Genomic DNA, 7,178 nt, shown 5'->3' with positions numbered 1-7,178 from the left:
AATGTTTTTCTATAAGGCCTGCGCCACAGACTAACCCACCCATTAACTCTTTATTGGGCATGATTTTATTTAATAAAGGCCCTCGATGAATGTTTTCCATAAGGCCTGCGCCACAGACTAACCCCACACCACAATAACACAGATTTGGGTATGATTTTATTTATTAAAGGCCCTGATGAATGTTTTCTACAAAGGCCTGCGCCACAGACTCGCCTCTGCAGCAGCGACGCGCAGGGCACGAATTTCAGAGTTTTTAGAGAAAAAAAAAAAAAAAAAAAAAAAAAAAAGTTGATGTAAAAGTTGTTCTGGTAAACGGCCACCTCCGGGTCGCGGTGAAATTTGAATCGTGCCCGAAGAGGCCTCTCGGTCGGCCTGACTCGAGCCTCGGAGGGTATGGAAGTCGGACCTTTCCCGGTTGACTTAGTGCAATTTTCAAACGAAAATCATCCAGGCGCATATTTCAGCCGATCTCAGCCGGGTTAAGTGCGACTTCTCGACGCTTTCCCACTCGACCCGCCTCCTGGAGGAAATTTTTTTCGCTCAAAACCTAAGTCCAAACATCCAGGCGCATATTTCAGCCGATCTCAGCCGGGTTAAGCGCGACTTCTCGACGCTTTCCCACTCGACCCCGCCTCCTGGAGGAAATTTTTTTCGCTCAAAACCTAAGTCCAAACATCCAGGCGCATATTTCAGCCGATCTCGGCCGGGTTAAGTGCGACTTCTCGGACGCTTTCCACTCGACCCGCCTCCTGGAGGAAATTTTTTTTCGCTCAAAACCTAAGTCCAAACATCCAGGCGCATATTTCAGCCGATCTCGCCGGGTTATGCGACTTCTCGACGCTTTCCCACTCGACTTCGCCGCCCTGGAGGAAATTTTTTTTCGCTCAAAACCTAAGTCCAAACATCCAGGCGCTTCATCCGACCGATCGAGTCCGGTTAAGCGCGCCTTCCCGGACGCTTTCCCACTCGACTTCGCCGCCCCTGGAGGAAATTTTTTGCGCTCAAAACCTAAGTCCAAACATCCAGGCGCTTCATCCGACCGATCGAGTCCGGTTAAGTGCGCCTCCCGGACGCTTTCCCACTCGACTTCGCCGCCCTGGAGGAAATTTTTTTGCGCTTCAAAACCTAAGTCCAAACATCCAGGCGCTTCATCCGACCGATCGAGTCCGGTTAAGCGCGCCTTCCCGACGCTTTTCCCACTCGACTTCGCCCGCCCTGGAGGAAATTTTTTTATGCTCAAAACCTAAGTCCAAACATCCAGGCGCTTCATCCGACCGATCGAGTCCGGTTATGCGCCTTCCCGACGCTTTCCCACTCGACTTCGCCGCCCTGGAGGAAATTTTTTGGCGCTCAAAACCTAAGTCCAAACATCCAGGCGCTTCATCCGACCGATCGAGTCCGGTTAAGCGCGCTTTCCGGACGCTTTCCCACTCGACTTCGCCGCCCTGGAGGAAATTTTTTTGCTTTCAAAACCTAAGTCCAGACATCCAGGCGCTTCATCCAGCCGATCTCGCCGGGTTAAGTGCGACTTCTCGACGCTTTCCCACTCGACCCCGGTCTCCTGGAGGAAATTTTTTTCGCTCAAAACCTAAGTCCAAACATCCAGGCGCATATTTCAGACGATCTCGCCGGGTTAAGTGCGACTTCCCGGACGCTTTCCCACTCGACTTCGCCACCCTGGAGGAAATTTTTTGCTTTCAAAACCTAAGTCCAAACATCCAGGCGCATATTTCAGACGATCTCGGCCGGGTTAAGTGCGACTTCCCGGACGCTTTCCCACTCGACTTCGCCACCCTGGAGGAAATTTTTTTGCTTTCAAAACCTAAGTCCAAACATCCAGGCGCATATTTCAGACGATCTCGCCGGGTTAAGTGCGACTTCCCGGACGCTTTCCCACTCGACTTCGCCACCCTGGAGGATTTTTTTGCTTTCAAAACCTAAGTCCAAACATCCAGGCGCATATTTCAGCCGATCTCGGCCGGGTTAAGTGCGACTTCTCGGACGCTTTCCCACTCGACCCCCTCCACCCTGGAGGTATTTTTTGCCGCTCAAAACCTAAGTCCAGACATCCAGGCGCATATTTCAGACGACGATCTCGCCGGTTAAGTGCGACTTCCCGACGCTTTCCCACTCGACTTCGCCACCCTGGAGGATTTTTTTGCTTTCAAAACCTAAGTCCAAACATCCAGGCGCATATTTCAGACGATCTCGCCGGTTAAGCGCGACTTCCCGGACGCTTTCCCACTCGACTTCGCCACCCTGGAGGATTTTTTTGCTTTCAAAACCTAAGTCCAGACATCCAGGCGCATATTTCAGCCGATCTCGGCCGGGTTAAGTGCGACTTCTCGGACGCTTTCCCACTCGACTTCTCCACCCTGGAGGTATTTTTTGCCGCTCAAAACCTAAGTCCAGACATCCAGGCGCATATTTCAGACGATCTCGGCCGGGTTAAGTGCGACTTCCCGACGCTTTCCCACTCGACCCCGCCACCCTGGAGGATTTTTTTGCTTTCAAAACCTAAGTCCAAACATCCAGGCGCATATTTCAGCCGATCTCGGCCGGGTTAAGCGACTTCTCGGACGCTTTCCCCCACCGACCTCCACCCTGGAGGATTTTTTGCCGCTCAAAACCTACGCCCAGACATCCAGGCGCTCGCTACAGCCGATCAAGGCCGGGTTAAGAGCGACTTCTCGACACACACATTTACGAACCCCGTGTCTGGATTTCAATTTTCCAAAGGGCCTGGGCTCACACATTAACCCCAACGCAGTAACACTTTAATGGGCATCGCTTTATTTCATTCTCGCCCTGATGAATGTTTTACAAAGGGCCTGCGCCACAGACTAACCCTACACACTAACACCTTATTGGGCATAATTTTTTTCTATAAAGGCCCTGGATGAATGTTTTCTATAAGGCCTGCGCTCACAGACTAACCCCATCACAATAACACTTATGTGGGCATGATTTTATTCTATAAAGGCCCTGGATGAATGTTTTCTATAAGGCCTGCGCCACAGACTAACCCCATCACAATAACACTTATTTGGGCATGATTTTATTTAAAAAGGCCCTGATGAATGTTTTTTACACAAAGGCCTGCGCCACAGACTAACCCGACACAGTAGCGCCTTATTGGGCATGATTTTATTTAATAAAGGCCCTGGAGGAATGTTTTCTATAAGGCCTGCACTCACAGACTAACCCCATCACAATAACACTTATTTGGGCATGATTTTATTCTATAAAGGCCCTGGATGAATGTTTTCTATAAGGCCTGCGCCACAGACTAACCCTATCACAATAACACTTATTTGGGCATGATTTTATTTAATAAAGGCCCTGGATGAATGTTTTCTATAAGGCCTGCGCCACAGACTAACCCCATCACAATAACACTTATTTGGGCATGATATTATTTAATAAAGGCCCTGGATGAATGTTTTACAAAGGGCCTGCGCTCACAGACTAACCCTACACAGTAACACCTTATTGGGCATGATTTTATTTAATAGAGACCCTGGATGAATGTTTTCTATAAGGCCTGCGCTCACAGACTAACCCCATCACAATAACACTTATTTGGGCATGATTTTATTTAATAAAGGCCCTGGATGAATGTTTTCTATAAGGCCCAACCACAGACTAACCCTAACCCTAACCCTAACCCTAACCCTAACCCTAGCCCTAACCCTAACCCTAACCCTAACCCTAACCCTAACCCTAACCCTAACCCTAACCCTAACCCTAACCCTAACCCTAGCCCTAACCCTAACCCTAACCCTAACCCTAGCCCTAACCCTAACCCTAACCCAAACCCTAACCCTAACCCTAACCCTAGCCCTAACCCTAACCCTAACCCTAACCCTAACCCTAACCCTAACCCTAACCTTATTGGGCATGATTTTACTCTATAAAGGCCCTGGGTGACAGTTTTACACAGGGCCTGGGGTCACAGACTAACCCCATCACAATAGCACTTATTTGGGCATGTTTTTATTTAATAAAGGCCCTGATTGAATGTTTTCTATAAGGCCTGCGCCACAGACTAACCCGACACAGTAACGCTTCATTGGGCATGATTTTATTTAATAAAGGCCCTGGAACAATGTTTTCTATAAGGCCTGCGCCACAGACTAACCCGACACAGTAACTCTTTGTTGGGCATGATTTTACTTAATAAAGGCCCTGGAAAATGTTTTCTATAAGGCCTGCGCCACAGACTAACCCGACACAGTAACGCTTTATTGGGCATGATTTTATTTAATAAAGGCCCTGGAAAAATGTTTTCTATAAGGCCTGCGCCACAGACTAACCCGACACAGTAACGCTTCATTGGGCATGATTTTATTTAATAAAGGCCCTGGAACAATGTTTTCTATAAGGCCTGCGCCACAGACTAACCCGACACAGTAACTCTTTGTTGGGCATGATTTTACTTAATAAAGGCCCTGGAAAATGTTTTCTATAAGGCCTGCGCCACAGACTAACCCGACACACAGTAACGCTTTATTGGGCATGATTTTATTTAATAAAGGCCCTGGAAAAATGGTTTCTATAAGGCCTGCGCCACAGACTAACCCGACACACAGTAACGCTTCATTGGGCATGATTTTATTTAATAAAGGCCCTGATGACAGTTTTCTTTAAGGCCTGCGCTCACAGACTAACCCGACACATTAACGCTTTATTGGGCATGATTGTATTTAATAAAGGCCCTGATGAATGTTTTCTATAAGGCCTGCGCCACAGACTAACCCCGACACAGTAACTCTTCATTGGGCATGATTTTATTTAATAAAGGCCCTCGATGAATGTTTTGTATAAGGCCTGCCTCACAGACTAACCCGACACAGTAACTCTTTATTGGGCGTGATTTTATTTAATAAAGGCCCTGGAAAATGTTTTCTATAAGGCCTGCGCCACAGACTGACCCCACACAGTAACTCTTTATTGGGCATGATTTTATTTAATAAAGGCCCTCGATGAATGTTTTCTATAAGGCCTGCGCTCTGACTAACCCCTCACATAATAACACTCTTATGGGCATGATTTTATTTAATTAAGGCCCTGATGACAGTTTTTTTAAGGCCTACCTCACAGACTAACCCGACACAGTAACTCTTTATTGGGCGTGATTTTATTTAATAAAGGCCCTGGAAAAATGTTTTTCTATAAGGCCTGCGCCACAGACTAACCCGACACAGTAACGCTTTATTGGGCGTGATTTTATTTAATAAAGGCCCTCGATGAATGTTTTTCTATAAGGCCTGCGCCACAGACTAACCCGACACAGTAACTCTTTATTGGGCGTGATTTTATTTAATAAAGGCCCTGGAAAATGTTTTCTATAAGGCCTGCGCCACAGACTGACCCCGACACAGTAACTCTTTATTGGGCATGATTTTATTTAATAAAGGCCCTCGATGAATGTTTTCTATAAGGCCTGCGCCACTGACTAACCCCTCACATAATAACACTCTTATGGGCATGATTTTATTTAATTAAGGCCCTGATGACAGTTTTCTTTAAGGCCTACCTCACAGACTAACCCGACACAGTAACTCTTTATTGGGCGTGATTTTATTTAATAAAGGCCCTGGAAAATGTTTTTCTATAAGGCCTGCGCCACAGACTAACCCGACACAGTAACTTTATTGGGCGTGATTTTATTTAATAAAGGCCCTGGAAAATGTGTTTTCTATAAGGCCTGCGCCACTGACTAACCTCCACACAGTAACGCTTTATGGGCATGATTTTATTTAATAAAGGCCCTGGATGACAGTTTTCTTTAAGGCCTGCGCCACAGACTAACCCGACACAGTAACTCTTTGTTGGGCATGATTTTATTTAATAAAGGCCCTGGAAAATGTTTTCTATAAGGCCTGCGCCACAGACTAACCCGACACAGTAACGCTTTTTGTTGGGCATGATTTTATTTAATAAAGGCCCTGGAAAATGTTTTCTATAAGGCCTGCGCCACAGACTAACCCGACACAGTAACGCTTTATTGGGCATGATTTTATTTAATAAAGGCCCTGGATAAATGTTTTCTTTAAGGCCTGCGCCACAGACTAACCTCTGCTACACAGTAACACTTTATTGGGCATGATTTTATTTAATAAAGGCCCTGATGACAGTTTTTTTAAGGCCTGCCTCACAGACTAACCCGACACAGTAACTCTTTATTGGGCATGATTTTATTTAATAAAGGCCCTGAAAATGTTTTTCTATAAGGCCTGCGCTCACAGACTAACCCGACCCATTAACTCTTTATTGGGCATGATTTTATTTAATAAAGGCCCTGGATGAATGTTTTTCCATAAGGCCTGCGCCACAGACTAACCCCACCCATTAACTCTTTTATTTGGGTATGATTTTATTTATTAAAGGCCCTGATGAATGTTTTCACAAAGGCCTGCGCCACAGACTAACCTCACAGACTCGACAGATTTGGGTATGATTTTATTTATTAAAGGCCCTGATGAATGTTTTCACAAGGCCTGCGCACGAATTTCAGAGAATTTCAGAGTTTTTAGAGAAAAAAAAAAAAAAAAAAAAAAAAAAAACAAAGTTGATGTAAAAGTTGTTCTGGTAAACGGCCACCTCCGGGTCGTGAAATTTGAATCGTGCCCGGAAGAGGCCTCTCGGTCGGCCTGACTCGAGCCTCGGAGGGTATGGAAGTCGGACCTTTCCTCGGTTGACTTAGTGCAATTTTCAAACGAAAATCATCCAGGCGCATATTTCAGCCGATCTCAGCCGGGTTAAGTGCGACTTCGACGCTTTCCCACTCGACCCGGCCTCCTGGAGGAAATTTTTTTCGCTCAAAACCTAAGTCCAAACATCCAGGCGCATATTTCAGACGATCTCGCCGGTTAAGTGCGACTTCGGACGCTTTCCCACTCGACTCCCGCCCCCTGGAGGAAATTTTTTGCTTTCAAAACCTAAGTCCAAACATCCAGGCGCATATTTCAGACGATCTCGGCCGGGTTAAGTGCGACTTCTCGACGCTTTCCCACTCGACCCCGCCACCCTGGAGGAAATTTTTTGCTTTCAAAACCTAAGTCCAAACATCCAGGCGCATATTTCAGCCGATCTCGCCCGGGTTAAGTGCGACTTCTCGACGCTTTCCCACTCGACCCGCCTCCTGGAGGAAATTTTTTCGCTCAAAAACCTAA

Source organism: Puntigrus tetrazona, unplaced genomic scaffold (assembly GCF_018831695.1).
Source record: "Puntigrus tetrazona isolate hp1 unplaced genomic scaffold, ASM1883169v1 S000000003, whole genome shotgun sequence".
Lineage (NCBI taxonomy): Eukaryota > Metazoa > Chordata > Actinopteri > Cypriniformes > Cyprinidae > Puntigrus > Puntigrus tetrazona.
Note: the sequence above shows the minus strand (reverse complement) of the source record.